We start from the raw sequence: 18,891 nt of genomic DNA, 5'->3' as shown, positions 1-18,891 counted from the left end.
TTGAAATTTATCCATGTTGATCAGTCGTTAATTCTATTGATGACCAGCATTACATTATAATTTTTATTTTCATGTGATGGATATTTGAATTGTTTCCTATTTTGCCTAATATGAAGAAAGCTGTTATAGACACTATTGATTAAGTACTTTTTGGATATATGTTTTTATAGCTCCTGTGTAAATGCCTTGGAGTGAAATTACTAAGTCATGTTAGAAATGTATGCCCCAAAGATATCTCAAACATGGTCACCGAACCACCTATTACTGTCCTTGACAAGTACCGTTCATGCTTGTCCTTCTGTTCTCACCATCTTTGGTGAAGTGTGCGTGCGTGAGAAATCGCTTTAGTCGTGTCCAACTCTTTGCAACCCCGTGGACTGTAGCCCGCCAGGCTCCTCTGTCCATGGAATTCTCCAGGCAAGAATACTGGAGTGGGTAGCCATCCCCTTCTCCACAGATCTTTCCAGCTCAGGAATCGAACTCTGGTCTCTTTTACTGCAGGCAGATTCTTTACTGTCTGAGCTCCCAGGCAAGCCTGTCAATTCTTTCTAAAGCAGAGATCAAATCATATCGATCCCAAAATTTATTCGTCACTACCTCATGGCTTTTGGGATTAAACAGAAGCTTAAAAGGGCATTTAGGGACTTCCCTTGTGGTTTAGCAGTTAAAAATCCACCTTGCAACGCAGGGGACATAGACTCGATCGCTGATCTGATTGGGGAACTAGGGTTCCCAAGCCTTGGAGCAGCTCAGGTCATGCACAGCAGCTAAAGAGTTCATGCGCTGCAATTAGTGAGCCCTCATGATGCAACAAAGATCCCGTGTGCTGCAACTAAAACCAGCACAGCCAAGTGAATACATTTAAAAAAACCAATTCATTTAAAATCTAGCCTTTGCTTCCTCTTCAGGTGTACACTGGAGAGAGGGCGCCATTCCCTCACCCAGTGTATGCTCTACGCTTCCCCACGCCCGCCCTGTGATGTTTACTGAAGGATTTGCCCTGCCTCTCTGGGCATGTGCTGTCCTGCTTGGGTATATACTGATTTATTTCTGCCTTATTTATTTCTTCCCACTTCTGGTTAGCTTTATGTGACATAAACTCTAATTCAAGAGTCATTTCCTCTGGGAAGCATATCTGGGCCACCAGGATGAGTTGAGAGCTTCTTCTCCAAGTCCCCTTAGCACCTTAGGCATATGTTTATAATTGCCCTTATTGCATAGGATCTGCAATCAGAAAGACTTACCTTTCTTGTTCATTAGATAGCAGGCAGCTGGAAGACAACTTCATTTTTCATCTCTGTATTCCCCCAAGTACTCAATATGTATTTAATGAATGAATGAAGGTTTCTAGTTCAGATTTTCCATTTTCCAAATGGCAGTTCTTCTATGCCATTTACCTGTTTTCACTGAAAAAATAGCTGGCTATTCTGCTAGAACTCTGAAGTAGTAGGAATATTTTTTCTTTACATAGGATGTTTATTGTCAATTAAAAATAGTCACTTATTTATTTTATTTATTTATTTTTTTTAGTCACTTATTTTAACAGAATCTCCTGTGGGTTATTTTCAGTTGAGAACAGGCAAGTTATCTACTAAGGAAATTATATTATTCTCCCTTTCACATTGAATAATGTGAATACAAATAGAATTACATTTTCCTTCAATGCTAGTCCTACTGTGTTGAAGACAGCATTTTGATCTAAAAGTGACTTACTTAAAGATGTAATTGTGGAGGAACAAAATATGAAAACATGTATTAAAAACTAGCTTAAACCAACTTTGGGTTTCGTTCTTTTTATGCAAAACAAAGCTCAGATGGTAAAGAATCTGCTTGCAATGCAGGAGACCAGGGTTCAATCCCTGGGTCAGGAAGATCCCCTGGAGAAGGAAATAGCAACCCACTCCAGTATTCTTGCCTGGAGAATCCCATGGACAGAGGAGCCTGGTGGGCTGCACTCTATGGGGTCGCAAAGAGTGACAGGACTGAGCGATTTTCACTTACTAACACATTCATGCAAAACAAACGCAACACCCCCTCCCCCATTCAAATAGACTCCATGAAATTGAGAAACTATTAGTGATTTACTCACCAATTATGAAAGAAAAGTACTAGTAAATATCTCAATACTTTTCTTTCTCCACTAACAAAATAATTAACTTGTAACTCTCAAAGTGATCAAATAAAATTTATCCTTTAAAGAAAAGTATGTTAATCACTCAGCCATGTCCAACTCTTTGGGACTCCATGGACTGCAGTCATGTAGTACAGCATGTAGCGGGAAGCCCACTAGGTTTTTCCATCCATGGATTTCTCCAGGCATGAATACTGGAGTGGGTAGGCATTCCCTACTCCAGGGGAGCTTCCTAACCCAGGGACCAAACCCGCATCTCCTGCATTGCAGGCAGATTCTTTACCATCTGAGCCACCAGGGAAGCCCTTACTTAAATAAAGCAATAATCAAAGGGTATCAGCCTTTCTGTACTGCAAAGGCAAATAATAACAACAATCAGACTAAATTTGTTCTTATACGAGGAGACCACTTTCTGTGTCTCCAACTTTACTGTTCTTTATACTCAAGTTTTCTGAAGCCATTCAATTTCTTTTTTTTTTTTTTTTGGTCGTGCTGGGTTTTCATTGTAACTTCTCTAGTTGTGGTTTGTAGGCTTAGCTGCCGCACAGCATGTGGGATCTTAGTTCCCCAACCAGGGATGGAACCTGTGTCCCCTGCATTGGAAGGTGGATCCTCAACCACTGAGCCACCAGGGAAGTCACTCAATTTCTTTTAAACACTTGGTGTATTAGATTATGTTAAAGTTAATAGTATGTGCTGACAATCTACTATTTACCTGGAATTTATTAATGAATTTAAAATTTTCTAGCAATATATCACCAAAAGTTAGATTTAGAATTTTTGAATTTTGCATTATGTATCACATATCTAGGTAAAACACACAAAACTACGACAGTATTTTTTTTTAATTGTATACATGGACAACTGAATTTTAGCTAAGAGTAACTATATGCTGGTGAACTTTCTAAGTTGTGATTATTTTTAGTATGGCCATTTTAAATTATAGTTATTGTAATTTCTGGATTGTCTACAGGTGCAAAGTCTACTTACTACTCTGCCTATTAATTTCATGAAGCTTCTAACAAATTGTTCAAACACTTTAGTTTCTCCCTATGGAAAATGGAAATAAGTCTGTTCATAAGCATTTCTAGGAAAATCTTCATTAATATCATCTGTATCATTGGCCATATAGCATTAAACAAGGCAATCAGAGTACTGCAAAAAATTAACATTCAGTTAAATCTGGAGATATTGTAATACCAATGTAAGCCTAAGAGTATTAAAATAAAACTCTAAAGTGCTTAATGATTATTAGAATAATTTTTTCATAAATATAATCTTTAAAAACAAGAAGAAGCCTGTTTACTGTTGATTATAATTTCAAGTGGCAGAAATATAAAGGTGTAGTTTTATTGATTTTGCTTCCTTTTTTTTTTTTTTGAAAAGCAGAATTCTATGTAGTATAGTGAAATGAGATGGCAAATGGTATAATCTTAGAAAATTCTAGTCCTATCAGAATATCAAAATCGTGTAAAATCACATAAAAACATCTGAAATTATCTATTTTGGGATAACCTAGTTCAATAAACTGATCTCTAACTTCTGTAGGTTTATAAATTCTTTTGATCATTTTCCTAGGTCCAATAAATTGATAGTCACTGTTATTTCAAATATGATATGTAGAGTGAATAAAACTCTACATTGTAAAGATCTTGAAAATGTGTCACATCCAATTAGACAATTTTATGGAGCTTCTTAAACTTTTCAGTTCTTTCTTGCTTTCCAGAAACTCTTACCAACTTGTTGGTGAAACATATTAAAGGCCTTAAACTTGAAACCTCGAATTTAGCTAACTTGACTTAAATCTTGGTTCAACCACTTACTACTTTGGTATCTAGTGGTAGGTCCTTTAACCTCTCAGAATCTTTTTCTTCAGGTAGAATGATGAATAACAATACCCGTCTAGTATCTGGGTGAAGATAGAATGAGATTACACTGACTATCAAATTGTGATGGCTGAATAAATACCATTCATTCTCAACTGTCCTTGAGTGCTAGCAAACCTCAGTTGATTCTGGAGACTTATTTGTCTTTCGGGTTTTTCGACTCTTTATACAACTTCCTTTAAAAGTAATCCACTGAACTATGTAGTATTAACTTTCAGTTCAGTTCAGTCGCTCAGTCGTGTCTGACTCTTTGCGACCCCATGAATCGCAGCACACCAGGCCTCCCTGTCCATCACCAACTCCTGGAGCTTACTAAAACTCATGCCCATCCAGTCGGTGATGCCATCCAGCCATCTCATCCTCTGTCATCCCCTTCTCCTCCTGCCCCCAATCCCTCCCAGCATCAGGGTTCTTTTCCAATGAGTCAACTCTTCGCATGAGGTGGCCAAAATATTGGAGTTTCAGCTTCAGCATCAGTCTTTCCAATGAACACCCAGGACTGATCTCCTTTACGGAGTACTAACTAGTGAGCTATTTTAGTGAAGAATATTAGCATTTAAACAAATTAATGAAAAGTTATTTCAGTGCATTTTCTGACATTACTCATCTTTTTCACTAACATAATTACTTTCTTCAAGCGATTATTAGCGCATAGAGAAAATTATATTTAATTATGGTATTGTTTGGGCTTCCCAGGTGTCACTAGTGGTAAAGAATCCGCCTGCCAATGTGGGAGACATGAGAGATGAGGGTTCAATCCCTGCGTAGGGAGGATTCTCTGGAGGAGGGCATGGCAACCTACTCCAGTATTCTTGCCTGGAGAATCCCCATGGGCAGAGGAGACTGTCGGGTTATGGTGCATATGGTCGCAGAGTCGGACAGGACTGAAGCGATCACGCAGGCACACATGATATTGTTTAAGTGGGTTAATCTTTAACTTGAAATATATTGATAGGATAAAATGAAAGGTTTGAAAGTGTGTAAGTCTAAAACAAGGCCAAGCAAGAAAAGGAATTATCATAATTCATGGCAAGGGTTGATTAGAACACCTTTGCCTTCAAGAATTAGATTGTCTGCAGAATGCAAGTTCTAGAGCTTTTAACAATGGCGAGACAGCGGAGTGTGGTGTTAAACCATCTTGATATCATCAGAAGGCTTTGAAAGGCTTAAAAGGACCTTCATCACAAAGAGGATTTTTTTTTTAACCTTCCTCGCCTCCCGCGATTAATGCCGTTTAATACACTATTATTTCTAAAGGGAAAATATGCCATACAGCAGCTCTTAATAGTTACTGGCATGCGCCACAGATGTTTCCTTTAAAAAAAAAACACACACGCAAATGTTTCACATGTCATTCCACCTCAAACCCTTTCTAAAACACGGGGCGCTTTCGTCCTTCACGAAAGCCAGGACTTCGAGGCAGAAGAATCATTATGGTTACTCCACATCCTCTTGAAAATCAGCAATTTCAGGGCTAAAAACAGAGAAGCGACTGGCTGTTTCTAATTCCAAACCAAGTGATTTCCAAAGCGATCCGAGACAATTTTCAATGTTTTCAATTAGGCAGTGGCTCATTTTTACAATTCACTTCAGCAGAGGCTTTCACCTCCCAACCACCCACGAAGCCCCTAGACCCTCTGCAGCCATGACTGCCTCCGCGGAGCCTAAAAAGCGCCGAGCGCGCTTCTCAGGTCTGCGGCTCGCAGGGCTTCGGCCCTCTCCTCAGCTGCCACAGCGAGAGCGGTCAGCCAATGGCCGCCTTCCCTTGTACGCATCGTTCCGCCTTCCAGTTCCACCGAAGCCAATAGAAAGAGAATCCTGTAACAACAGAAGCCAATGGGAAGTCGGGGGCGGGCATATCATTGGCTGCCGGCGCCCCGCGGTGCAGTCTGGGCCTCCGCCTCCGTTACCTTGGAGTCGAGGTCGCCGCGCTGTGGCCGCCCGGGGCTTACGTTTCCGCCCCTGCTCTAGCGCAGTGTTCAAACCTCCCGCACCCCGGCCCCCTCCGCGCCCGCCCCGCAGCTTCCCCTGCCCCCCGCAGCCGAGTCAGGCACCCCCCACCCCCTCCTTAGCCGACAGACGCCGAGGCCCCGCGGAGAGAAGGCAAGGCGGCGGGCGCCGCGTCGGCGCTGAGGAGGGGCCGGAGAGGGTTGGAGGTGGGCTTTGGGGTGGGCGTGGAGACATGGGGGGAGTTGGGGGTGCGGGGTGAGGCCCGGCTTTTGGGCCGTTGGCGAAGTGTTTTTCGTGGATAGGGGCGTGCGAGTGGACTTGTTAAAGGATTAGGGATGGAGGAGGATTTGGGGGCGCGGGGAGGAGAAAGTCCCTAGGAAAGTAAATCTCGAGCCCGGCACGTAGGAGGGTCCCGGGAGGAGGGGAATTTGAGGGGAAAGAGTTGGGGGAAAAGGTTGATTTGGGAATCGGGAAGAGAAGGAAGGGAACGCATTGTAGGAGTACTTAGAGAAAGGGGTTCGGAGTTATTAGAAAACCCCAGAGGCCTGTAGACTGAAATGGGAAAGGAGGACTAGAGTCAAGAAGGGGGAAGAAGCTGTGAGCCTTTGGGTAGCTCTGGGATGATAAATGATGGGAAGTGGAATACTGTGGTTAGCGTGGAGAGGATCTTTGGTGCAGGCTGTGAAATTCTTATGAAACCTTCAGAGATGGGATGAGAGGAGGAACGAGTTGGCCAAAAAAAAAATGCCTTTTTGGCGTAGATGAGTTGGAGTGGGTGCTCAAATACTTGGTGTTTTAGGTTGGCAGGACCACGGGATAGTGTTTAACAGTGGTGAAGATCATGGGTCCAGGTCGCCTGAGCTTCATCTCCTCTCTGACTCACCTGGGCTTAACCCCCTCTCATTGACTCACCTGAGCCTAAATCCCTCTCATGCACTTTGCGGCCTTGGATAATCTACAAACATTAATTAGTAACAGATTCCTGGCTAGGAACAAATTACTAGCATCACTTTTTCCCATTTCAGAATGGGAATGGTATAGATACCGTGAAGATTAAATTTATTGAGACTGTCCACATCTATACCTACATAAGTGAAAAAAAGAATTGGTTATTAAATAGTCTGCCCTGAGTGGTGATTTTCAGTTGTGGAGCACCCCCTTGAAAGTCTGAAGAAAGTTTTGGCTCCTGTCTCTACAAAAGTACACTTGGGCACCTACACGTTTATGATGGTCCTTTACTTCAGGTTGAGAGTTTGGATTAGCCATCTCTTTGGGATCAAAGTCATCATTTAAATGATTTTTGTTGTTGTTGAAGGGGCCTCAGGCAACTTGGAAAACAGTAAAACAGAAAAGGATACAGTTCTGGAGATTATTTTTTGCTCACCTTAGTGTGGTTATTATTTTCATCTTTTTCAGTTGTAGTTTTACATTGGAAATTTATTTTACTGTTCTGAATATTTCACTTTAGGATTTTGCTGAATGTTGACTTGCATGTTTATTCAAAACATAATAGGAAATAATTTGTTTTGATTCTCTTAAGTTGACAGAGTGTCATTTTAGATGTCAAAAACTGTGACTTTAGAAAAGTGATTTTTCTTTTGTCAGAGTCACATCTCTTCTGTTAAACAATCATGGAACCATAATTCTGTATGACACAGTAGAGGACTGTTAGGATAAACAGGATAAACATGCTAATCTCTCCCCTGGTTCTTCTCCTGCCTGTCATTCCTCATCTCCTGTATAGAATCCTCCTTTATCCACCACTTAATTATTGTGTTTCCTCATAATTCAGTCTTCTGTCTTCTGTTCACTCTGTATTCTTTTCTTGGCTGAGTTCATTCTCAGGCTTTTGATAATTTTCACTTCCACCTTCCATATTTTTATCAATATACAATGCATTTTTTAATCTCTTTCCTGGAACACTTGAGGTAGCTACAAATTTATATAATTATTTTTTTGGTATTTCCACATAGATTTCCCATAGGCATCCTCAACTCACTGTGTCTGATATTGAACTCATCAGGTTTCCCCGCCAAATCTGTCCTGTTGAATGGTACCATATTCACCCAATTTTTCAAGGGTTTATTTAGGTTCGTTCTCCTACTCCACGTATAATAGGCCACAAAGTCCGGTTTATTTTACTTGATAAACATGTCTAAATCAATTCTGCATTCTGTATTTCTAAGTTACCGAACCTTAGTTCAAACTTCTGTCATTTGTCACCTGATCTCAAGGCCAGTTGTTATTATTCCTTAAGCTTTGTTGCTCTCCAGTTCTTGGGTTGAGGATGAATCATTCTATTTTTGAATCGTTGTCAGATCTTTGTCAGGGTTGGTCATTTTAATCTTATTGAAGATCCTTTGCTTTCAATCAACTTAGTATGGCATAAAAACCCTTCTTGTAACGGTCTCTTCCTCTTAATTCTATCTCACTTATTATTATCCATACTTTATCACTACCCCCAGCCAATACAATCATTTTAAACCAGCATTGTCCAATAGAAATATAATGTGAACTGTATATGTAATTTTCAGGAACTGCCCAAGAAAGTACATACAGGTGAAATTAGTTTTAATAATATATTTTATTTAACCCAAGATATCCAAAATGCTGTTTCAACACACATTGAATATTAAGATGATTAAAGAGGTATTTTACGTTCTTTTCATATACTGTTTTCAAAATCCCATGTGTATTTTATCTTTAACAGCTTATTTCTGTTTTAACTAGCTGTATTTCAGGTTCTCAGTCATCACTGCTTTGGACAGCACAGTTATGAACTGTTTGCAGTTTATCTCACGCCTTCTACTTTTGCACATGTTTCCTCTTACCGAAATAGAGTCCTGCTTCATCAGCTGTCTTCTTTGCTAACCTTAGCTGTCATCTTGCCCCCATAGAACACAAATACGCAACCCAAATCATACTTGTACTTGACCTCTGCTATACCAAATGACTCAATTTTAGGCATTTTCTCCTCTGGCAGTCTTCCCAAACACCCTTTGGTCCTGTAATCATAGTTTTGCGTTTCCTCAGCTTCTGATACTTCCCTTTATCATTAGTATTTAATACTATTTATCTTTCTTTTCAGGCTGGAAGTTTCTTAATAGTAGGGACCAGTTGTCTCATTTTTGTGTCTCCAGCTTTATCCATAGTTCAGTGCCTGATGGTAGGTATTCAGTAAATGCCGAATGAATGAATATTCTGTGATGTTTTCATTTAACTGACTGAAGTTTGGGAATACATACTGTAGTTAAGATGCTTTAGTTTGACCCATGTTTCAATGTGCTGTTTAAAAGAAGTTGATTATACCTTAAATCTTAAGTCTAGCCTTTACTGTCATCTGACCTAAAGTCTAGAAAACTATACTTAAAATCTAAACATAGTTTGATTTTTAAGCAAAAGTCAGTGCTGTGTAAATATATGTAGGATAAGGAACCACTTAGCAACGTCCTAGAATGTTGAGAAGTAGAGGAATGGAAACACTACTTGTTTCTAATCCTTTCTCCCTTATAGGAGAGAAAGAGTTATAGCTTTAATGCAGCAGTATTGTTTTTACCTTAATCTCATCTTCAGTTATTAGTGTTCTTAGTGGGAGAGAGGGTAAGTATTGTTCGTATCTTTCTCTCCTGGTTTATTTTTATTTCACTCATCTAGTTGGCTATTGTGTGAACTCTTGTTGGCAGCAGAGGTAGCCAGGTAGCAATGTTTTATGCAAAGAAGCTGAACACAGAGAAATGACAGGAAATGAACAGTTCTTTGATTTTACATACTTTTTTTTTCTTTTTCTTAAAATGAATTTTTCTTAAAGTCATGTGGATCAGATGCTTATTATAATATTCAATATACAGTGGACTCTGCAGCTTTGGTTTACTTTCTGATTCATTTGAAACTGGATTTGTGTATCCTTTATAGGAGGCAATTCTGTTACTGCAGAAGCTTCTGGTATCTTTTTTCTGACCTGTGATGTGTACTACTTGGGACTTTATTTAAAGACCAGTTGGAAAATGATAAGTGGTAGGTTTGATGGCTTTCTAGCATTGCCACAGTAGCACTCCTGGCCACTTTTGGAAGATAAACAATTTAGAAATTGAAATTGGACAAGATTTATAGTTTTTGTTTTTATCTGGTTACCCTTGTACAATTAAGAGAAACAGATGAACAACTGTTAACTGATTCATTCTATGTCACAAAAAATTAGTTTAAATTAGCTGGAGAGTTACACGTGAAGTATAAATCTTCAGTGTTCTCTGTTGATAATTTTTTAAGAAAAAAATTTTGTTCACTTAATGTGACTAGTTTATATTTGTAACTTCAGGTGAAATTTATTTTGTCTGAAGCGCTACAGGTTATTTCCGTCATTTAAAATTAACCCAGTAAGAATATTCCAACTTTATGATGGGAATGGCTCAGAGCAAAACTTTTGACTTGTTCATTTTCTCCCTTCTTAGGCATTTTAGAGATTTATGTAAGTCTTATGCAATTAGTTGAATGTGGGATGATTTAATTATTTCCTTTAAAATAGAAAGGTACATTTTATTGAATGAAACTACTAATATTGTATTCAAAATAGCATTATAGATTAATCATTCATTTCACAAAAAGATTAATACATGGTATTGTGATTATTCTGGTGAACTAGACAGATAAGGTTTCTGTTCCCATGGGTCTTATATTTAACAGGAAGAGACAAATGTGAGATTATTCCCAATAGTAATGAAGTCTGTGAAGAAAATCAGAGTAATCTCACCCTTGTGAAGTTCTAAGGGAAGGTCCTGGGCAAAAGGTGCAGCAGATCGCTGAGTTGGTGACAGGTTTGGCACGTTAGAGGCACAAAAGAATGCCACTGTAGCTGCAGAAGATGAGGGGAAGAGATAAGGCATGAGATCAGGATGGAGAAGTAAGTAGGAGGGCCAGATCTTACAGGAGTTTGTAGGTCTAATTAAGGAATCTGATGACTATTGGAAGCCATTGAAAGGTATTAAGCCGAAGATCTGCTTGATGCTGTCTGATCTCTGTGTCACGTAGCTTTCTGTAACTGGGGCAGCAAGGATGAAAGCAGGATATCAGTTAGGAGGCTATTGCAGAGAGAAGATGGTGGTTTGGACCAGGGCAGTAGCAGTGGGGATGATAAGGAATCATCCAATTTGGAATATGTTTTGGAGATAAACCAGCCTGGTTTTACAGATGGTTTGGTTGTGGGATGTAAGGTTAAGAAGAAATCCAGGATGATCCTTCAGTTTGTGACATGGATAATTTAGTAGATGGAAATGCCATTTACTGAGGTCAGAAAAATAGGAAAGAGTTGGTGGGAGTAGAAATCGAACAGATCATGATTTTGTATTGGCATGTTTAGATACCTAGCTGGAGTTGTCAAACAGGAAAGTGAATATATGAATCTGGAAGGCAGGGTAAGTGACGTTTAGATGAGATCACCTAAGAAGAGAGTGTAGATAAAAGAGGGCCTAATACATGGTGTCTTCTGTATTCCAGCCTGTAGAGATCAGAATGAGGAGACAGATAAAGAAGACGAAGAGATAGCCAGTGAGGTGGTAAGAAAGCCAGGAAAGCAGGAGACTGTGGAAGTTATAAAGAGAATGTTGTAGGAAGGAGTGAATGGTTAGTCTTCAAATGCTCTCTGAGGTCAAGGACAAATAGGACAGAAAAGCGATTTTTGGATTTTGCCAGGATGAACCTCATTGTTTGTTTTGATAAAAGCTATTTCAGGGGAATGGTCAAGATGAAAACCTGACTAGTGCAAATTTAGAAAAATGTTGGGAAGGAAGTAGAGGTATAACGTTCTAGATTATCATATAGTATAATATTCTGGTATAGATTGGGCTTCCCTGGTGGCTCAGTTGGTGAAGAATCCGCCTGCAGTGCAGGAGACCTGGGTTCGATTCCTGGGTTGGGAAGACTATTCTGGTATAGATAGAATAGAATTCTTTTACTGGAAGATTGGAGTGGAGAAATTGGGTTGTAAATGCAATGGGGACCTGGAGCCAAGCAACAGCTTTAGTAGAGCCTGTTAGTAGGAATGACCCAGTAAAGAGGGCTGAATTGCAGGTGTGCAGTCCTTGAGTGGAGAGGAGGAGTGGAAAAGAAGGCAGGTGAGAAGTTTAGCTCTTAGAAGGAGCAGCAATGCTTCTTCAGTTTTAGCAGGGGAGTGCCATAAAGAGATGTAGTTGCAGATGGAGGCACCTTTAAAGATAAGGTATTTCTCACCGGATTGTTGCTATTGAAGTATTGAATAGGTCCCTCAACTAAGAATCAGAAAACTGGTAGTCCATTTCAGATTTTACTAACTCTGTGACCTTAGATAAATTGCCGTCTTGGGTAAATCACTTTGATTTTCTGGGTCTTAGTTTCCTTAAAAATGCAAAGAAAGGACCGATTTCTTAGGGTTCCTTCCAGTGCTAAATTGTTACATAATCTTGTTTAACTAGTAGTAATTCATGGGTTTTTATTTTCTTGTACTTTGTAACAAACTTATTAGTTATTATTCTAATAGTTGCATTATCTTGTCTGTATCCATTTCTTGCCTTTCGTCTTTTTGGTCTAATACTTTGTGTATGTTCTTTAACTTGTTTTGTTTTCCTGTTTGCTTGTTTGAACTGTTTTTTCTGGCAGCAGTGTCAGCCAGGCAACTGTGTTTTTATAAAAGAAAATTTTCACAAGTGTCTAAACTTCCATTCTCTACGAATGTTTAGATTTTCGGGTTGCTATACATTCTAAGGAATGCTTGTTTGTTGTCATAAAGAATTGTAACATAATATGCTATACATATTTTTAAAATAGCCTACCTTTTTTTGGCATGGATGCTAAGTAATCAGAAGTTTGCAAAGGGAAGAAAATGTTGTCTAGTGTTCCAGGGACTATTCTTTTTTTAATTTTTTATTGGAGTATAGTTAATTTACAATGCTGTGTTAGTTTCAGGTGGACAGTAAAGTGATGCAGTTATACATGTACATGTATCTATTCTTTTTCAGGTTTTTTTCCCATATTGCTTATTACAGAATATAGAGTTCCCTGTACTGTACACTAGGTCCTTGCTGATTATGTATTTTTTATATAGTAATGTGTATATGTTAATCCCAAACTCCTAATTTGTCCCTCACCCAGTGTTTCCCCTTAGGTAAAGGTGAGTTTGTTTTTGAAGTCTGAGAGTCTCTTTCATAAATAAGTTCATTTGTATCATTTTTCTTTTAGATTCTACTTGTAAGTGACATCATATGATACTTGTCTTTCTCTGGCTTACTTCACTTAATATGATAAATCTCTAGGTCCATCCATGGCCTCCACTGCAAATGGCATTACTTCACTCTTTTTATGGCTGAGTAATATTCCATTCTATATATGTACCTTATCTTCTTTATCTATTGCTCTGTCAGTGGACTTTAGATTGCTTCCACATCTGGGCTATTGTAAATAGTGCTGCAGTGAACATTGGGTTGCATGTATCTTTTCAAATTATAGTTTTCTCTGTATATATGTGCTGTCCTGGGGCTGAATTTATCACTTTAAAAAATGCTTTCATGTAGTTAACATGTAATATTTTTAGGGACTATATAAAGGATACATAGTATAATTTACTGTGATTTTTTTCCTTAACTGGCCGTCATGGAAGAGCCAGACCCTACCTTAACTGAACTCATAGTATGTTTTGCTCATCTTAATTTCCTCATTGGCTACTAACGGCATCTGTAGCCATTAGTAATTTTTGTTGACTGAATTCAATAGGTGTATGAATTGAATAGTAATTTCATAAACTTTGGAAAAGTGATTGCTTATATCAAGTTCTGTTAAAAGTTTGAGCATTTTTATTAGGAATAGTTAGCCTAAAGATAACTCATCCTGTGGCTGATTCATGTTGATGTGTGGCAGACACCAACACAACATTGTTAAGCAATTATCCTCTAATTAAAAATAAATTTAAAAGAAAGAAATAGCCATTTACTTTAAAAAAAAGTTATATTTGCTGTTAAAGATGTAGATCTGACCATATGTATTTGTCTTTTCTTCTAGTTGGAGACAACATTAAAATCACATTAAAGATAAAAGAGAATAAACCTTTAACATTGAAAGGATGATAGAGTACTCTCAGTGGATGAGAGATTATTAATACAACACATTTCTGAAACAGGAAAGGGAAATGATGCATGGAACAGATTAGAACAAAGAGAACTATGTCACAAGATACTCAGGAGGGAAAGAAGTATTCTGATGTATCCTGCAGATTCTCAGAGAATCTTAGGATTTAAAAAGAAAGGAAAAATTAAAAATGGGAAGAAAGAATAATTGAAAAACGATGAATGGAATAGTTGTTTCTCCTTTACCACCCAAGCCTGTGCACATCAACAGTCAGTGTGATTCTCTCTGCCCTTCACCCCTTCCTCTCTTTCCCATTAAAAAATACAGATGTAATTTCTTCTGGAAATGAAAACAAAGATGACACTTAAAAAGTAGAGTTGCCATGGTGGACATTTGTGTTTGGAGAGAATCCCTCCTCTTTGCTAACTCTCAGTCAGTCCCCCATATAGTGCTGATTCTTTGTTGCTCACCCTGAAGCAACGTCTGCTTGTCAGGAGGCCATGCTCACGTGCAGTTTTGTTCATCCTTTTTCTTCTTTCCTATGGGTGACCAAAAATTCAAAGAAATTAGCAGTATTTAAAAAGCCTAGGCTAAACAAAGTGAAAAACTGTAGCTATGTGAAACAGATAATTTCTGCATCAGAAGAGATCTTACACAAAATGTTTGTTTAGAGTGTTCTCAGGGGAAGAAAACGTATTGCCTCATTAAAGCAAGAATAGAATAATTGTTTTAAAAAAATCAGAACAAGAAAGAGTTCTTAGAAAATAAGATTTTTGCACAAATTCAAAAATCCTGGATGGTTTTGAAGATAAATTGAGTAAATGTCTTTGAAAATAGAACAAAAAGACAAAGTCTGTTATTTAACCAGTAGAAGTTTAAAAAAGAGTAAAGGGAGAGTCAATTATCAAAAATGTAACCTAAGCACAATAAGGAAGAAAAGGGCAACACAATGAAAAAAAAAACCTCACACCTGTGTGTTCATCTTTGTGACATTTCAGTATAGCAAGAGGGAAATGCCTAAAGGCAACTAAGGAGTTTTTTTTTTTTTTTTAAAGATTACCTATAAAGAATGAGAATCAGGTGGACAAAACTAGAGTGTAAACTCCGTAAGGCAGAGATTTTTCATTGTTTTTTTCATTACTGTTGCATAATGAGAGCACAAGAAACATATGTTGAATAAAAGAATGACTGTCACATCTCATAAGCAGCTCTGAAGTTTTAAAGACAGTGGAGCGGTGTCTCCAAAGTTCTGAGAGAGAATGACTTAGAATTTGGAACCTACGAAAACAATCAAGTATGAGGCAAAATAAAGACACTCTCAGGCATACAAAGACTCAGAGCTTTCACTTCAGGTGACCCTTCCTGAAGAAGTTACGTGAGAATATGGAGCAGTGAACACAATGAAAACTAATAAAAATGACATGGACTCCTAGAAAAGGTAGATTAACATAGAAGTACAATAAAAATAACTCCAGAATGACAGTGGTACAGTAAGTAGAAAGTAATTGGTTTTAGTTAGAATAGGAAATCACTGGTCTCCAAGAAAAAATGTCCTTAAGAAGAAGAATAACAGATTTCAGGCTACAGATAGAATGACTAAGAAACTGATAGATATCAGTGGTAAGAAGAATGTTTTTTTTCTAAAAAAAAAAACTCTGCATAACCAACGTGTAGTTGCGTGTTGCTAACTCGCTTCAGTTGTGCCTGGCCCTTTGTGACCCTATGGACTGCAGCCCGCCAGGCTCCTTTGCCCATGGATTCTCCAGGCAAGAGTACTGGAGTGGGTTGCCATGCCCTCCTCCAGGGGATCTTCCCAACCTAGGGATGGAACCCAGGTCTACAATGCAGGAGACCTGGATTCAACCCCTGGGTTGGGAAGATCCCCTGGAGAAGGGAATGGACAGAGGAGCCTGGCGGGCTGCAGTCCATAGGGTCACAAAGAGTCGGACACGACTGGAGCGACTTAGCATGCATGTATACACACAGTGAAACTAACACAATATTTTGAATCAACTATAGTAATAAAAAGGAATAGTATAAGCAAAAAAGTATAGGCCATTAAAATAGTTGTCCTAGGCAACAAGACTTGGATAACAATTCCTTGTTTCTTTTTTTTTTTTTTTAAAAGATGCATATATTGGGGGCGGGGGGTGGGTAGGGAGAGAGCTAGTGTTGGTACATATGAGATGAATGACAGGTAATGTTTTTGTGGATTCTTACCCTTTGCAAGAAAAGTTAGGTGGATTCCTGACTTAGAGGGGATAGGTCATAGGGAACTACTTCTGCTACATGCATATAAACAGAAATAATCCTCATCCGTATCATATAGTCAACTTTTAATTATGCTATTAAAAAATTAAAACCGAAAGTCTTTGACAGGGAATGTTAATCAGAATTTACCGAGCATCTTGTATGTTTGTATTATAAATATAATTATCGATATTTACCAAGTGCTTACTGTGTGATAGTAAATTATTCCATTTAGTTGTCACAGCAATTTTCTAAGGAAGATACCATTATTATTTCCATTTTACAGAGGAGAAAATTGAGATTTAGATGTAGATTGAAATTTGCACAGCTGATAAGTGATGGATCCACTTAATTGCTTTAATTCATTATCCTTTTTTCTTGGACAGTTTTTTACATGTGTAAATATTTTCTTTCATGATTTGCAAAGTGAAAGCTTCAGACTGATTTATATATTTCTAATATTAGTCCTTGCCTTTGCTGATTTCAGCTCAAAAAGCTAATTTTAACAGTGAGTGAGATTGCCAGGCAATAAAATCTAAGTTCTAAGTTAGTTTGCTTGATTTTTTAAAAATCTTTTTTTTACTAAGGGAAATTTCAAACAAATACAAAAGCAGTGATTTTAGAGTAATGAAGCTGCAGGTCTCCACAGTTTTTACATTGTTTTACTAACTCATGGCCAGTCTTATTTAACATATACTTTTACCTCCTTCTCCATGGATTATTTTGAAGTAAACTCCAGACATTATATAATTTTATCTATAAATATCTCAACATCTGCCTCGAAATATAAGGACTCTTTAAAAAAAAATAACCACAATATCATGATCTTACCTAAAGCAATAGCAGTTCCTTAATGTCATTAAATATCTAGTCAGTGTTTTAATTTTCTCAGTTTTATAATTTTATAATTTTCTTTTACATAATTTGTTTGAATTAGGATTGAAACAAGGCTCATAGATGGCAGTTGTTTGTGTTCCTGAGGCTTTTAAAATATAAAGAAAGCTCTCCCCATCTCTTCTTTTTCTGCTTGCAATTTATGTTAAAGAAGCCAGTTGGTCCTACAGAATTGGCCACATTTTGCTAATTACGTCCTTGTACCTCTTCCTTGTACCACATTTGCTAATTGCTTCCTTTTACCTCTGTCCCCTGTATTTTCTATAAATTGTCATTTCAGTTTAGAAGTTTGATCAAAGTCAGATTTTGTTTTTCTTGCAGAAGGAATCTATTACCTCAGTGGAACTGTTGCGTCTCCTCTGGAGGCACACCATGTCTGATTACTTTCTGTGGTGTTAGCAGCCATTAGTGAGCATGATCTAGTTTCATTATTTCGTTAGTAACTGCAAAAGACAATGTTCTAATTCTGTCATTCGAATATCCCCCTTTTTAATTTATTAGCTAGAATAATTCTGTAAAGAAGTACTTCCTCTTATCTACTATTTTGTTGTTCTAAGATACAGCTTGTAACAGTGTAGACAGGATACATGTTGGATTTTTTTCCTCTTCATCTGTTAATTTTCAGATGAATGAGTTGGTTCCTTAGTATCTTTCAGAGGTAGCTCATTAGTTTTTTAAAATAACATATGACCTCGTGAATTTAAACACATTCTATGTGTTTTAATCCTTTGCTGATACAGTTCTCATTGAAGATGCAATTGTCCCATCGTTGACTGATCGGAGCTTCCTGGAGCACTGTCCTGAACCCTTCTGACACTCCATCACGAGTGTTTCATATCTTTCTTGCTCTCTAGTATGACCATATTTCTAGATTGTAGAATAATACCAGCAATGCAGTTATTGAACATTGTTTTTAGAAAAATTTTGGACCTCTTTCGTCAGTAGGATCATCTCTCTAGGGTTTGTGTTCTTTAAAGTTGTTAGTACTGGTTAATCTGTGTGACTTTGCCACCAACTGTATATATGAAAGTGAAAGTGTTAGTTGTTCATTGAAAGTTGCTTTGTTGTGTCTGACTCTTTATGACCCCATGGACTGTAGCCCTCCTGGCTCCTCTGTCCATGGGATTCTCTAGTCAAGAATCCTGGAGTGGGTTGCCATTTCCTTCTCCAGGGCATTTTACCCACCTAGGGATTGAACCCGGGTCTCCAGTATTGCAGTTGGATTCTTTACTGTCTGAGCCACCTACAGTTAGATTTTCTTTTGATTCATAGGAAATGCTTTTTAAAAACCTAATTTCTAAAAAGTATGATTTCCAGCGTTGAATCTACAGAAGTTAACATAAAGAAGTCTAACTCCTATCCCTGTCCCTCAGCTCGGCTTCCTCCCTTCCTCTGCAGCTGTATCGTCCAGTCAGCTAACCACCAGTGCATTTGGCTTTTAGCACTTAATTAAAATTCAACATAATTAAAAATTAGTTCCTCGTTCACACTTACCACATTTCAGTGTTCAGTAGCTGCATGCAGCTAGCTATCATCCCGAACTGATTTTAAACCATTTCTGTATTTTAAAATTGAAGTGTGGTTGATTTACAGTGCTGTGCTAATTACTGCCGTACGGCAAAGTGACTCCGTTAGACATATATATATACCTTGTTTGTTTGTTTCTAAATAAATACCTTCTTTTCCATTATG

General features: G+C 38.1%; 1 protein-coding gene and 1 long non-coding RNA gene across 4 annotated transcripts in view; one reads left to right on the top strand and one right to left on the bottom strand.

The window, feature by feature from the left end:
* Positions 1–333: 333 nt before the first annotated feature.
* On the bottom strand, positions 334–18,096 carry LOC122685470. Its single transcript, XR_006338402.1, has 3 exons — positions 18,086–18,096; positions 8,768–8,772; positions 334–480 (listed from the first exon to the last, which is right to left on the bottom strand). It is a non-coding gene; the product is annotated as an uncharacterized LOC122685470 (long non-coding RNA).
* The window catches only part of LCA5 (lebercilin LCA5), a 55,716-nt gene continuing 42,877 nt past the window's right edge, over positions 6,053–18,891 (top strand). The window contains exons 1-2 of one of the 3 annotated variants that reach the window (XM_043890282.1): positions 6,094–6,173; positions 9,056–9,133. The gene's annotated coding sequence lies outside the window, so the exon portion shown is untranslated. Of the gene's footprint in view, positions 6,174–8,601; positions 8,617–9,055; positions 9,134–18,891 lie in introns of those variants that run through there. The other 2 variants (XM_043890283.1, XM_043890281.1) reach the window with 2 other exon arrangements.

The sequence above is a fragment of the Cervus elaphus genome, chromosome 28 (genome assembly GCF_910594005.1).
Source record: "Cervus elaphus chromosome 28, mCerEla1.1, whole genome shotgun sequence".
Taxonomy (NCBI): domain Eukaryota; kingdom Metazoa; phylum Chordata; class Mammalia; order Artiodactyla; family Cervidae; genus Cervus; species Cervus elaphus.
The sequence above is the reverse complement of the archived record's forward strand: the minus strand, read 5'-3'. Positions and strand labels throughout refer to the sequence as shown.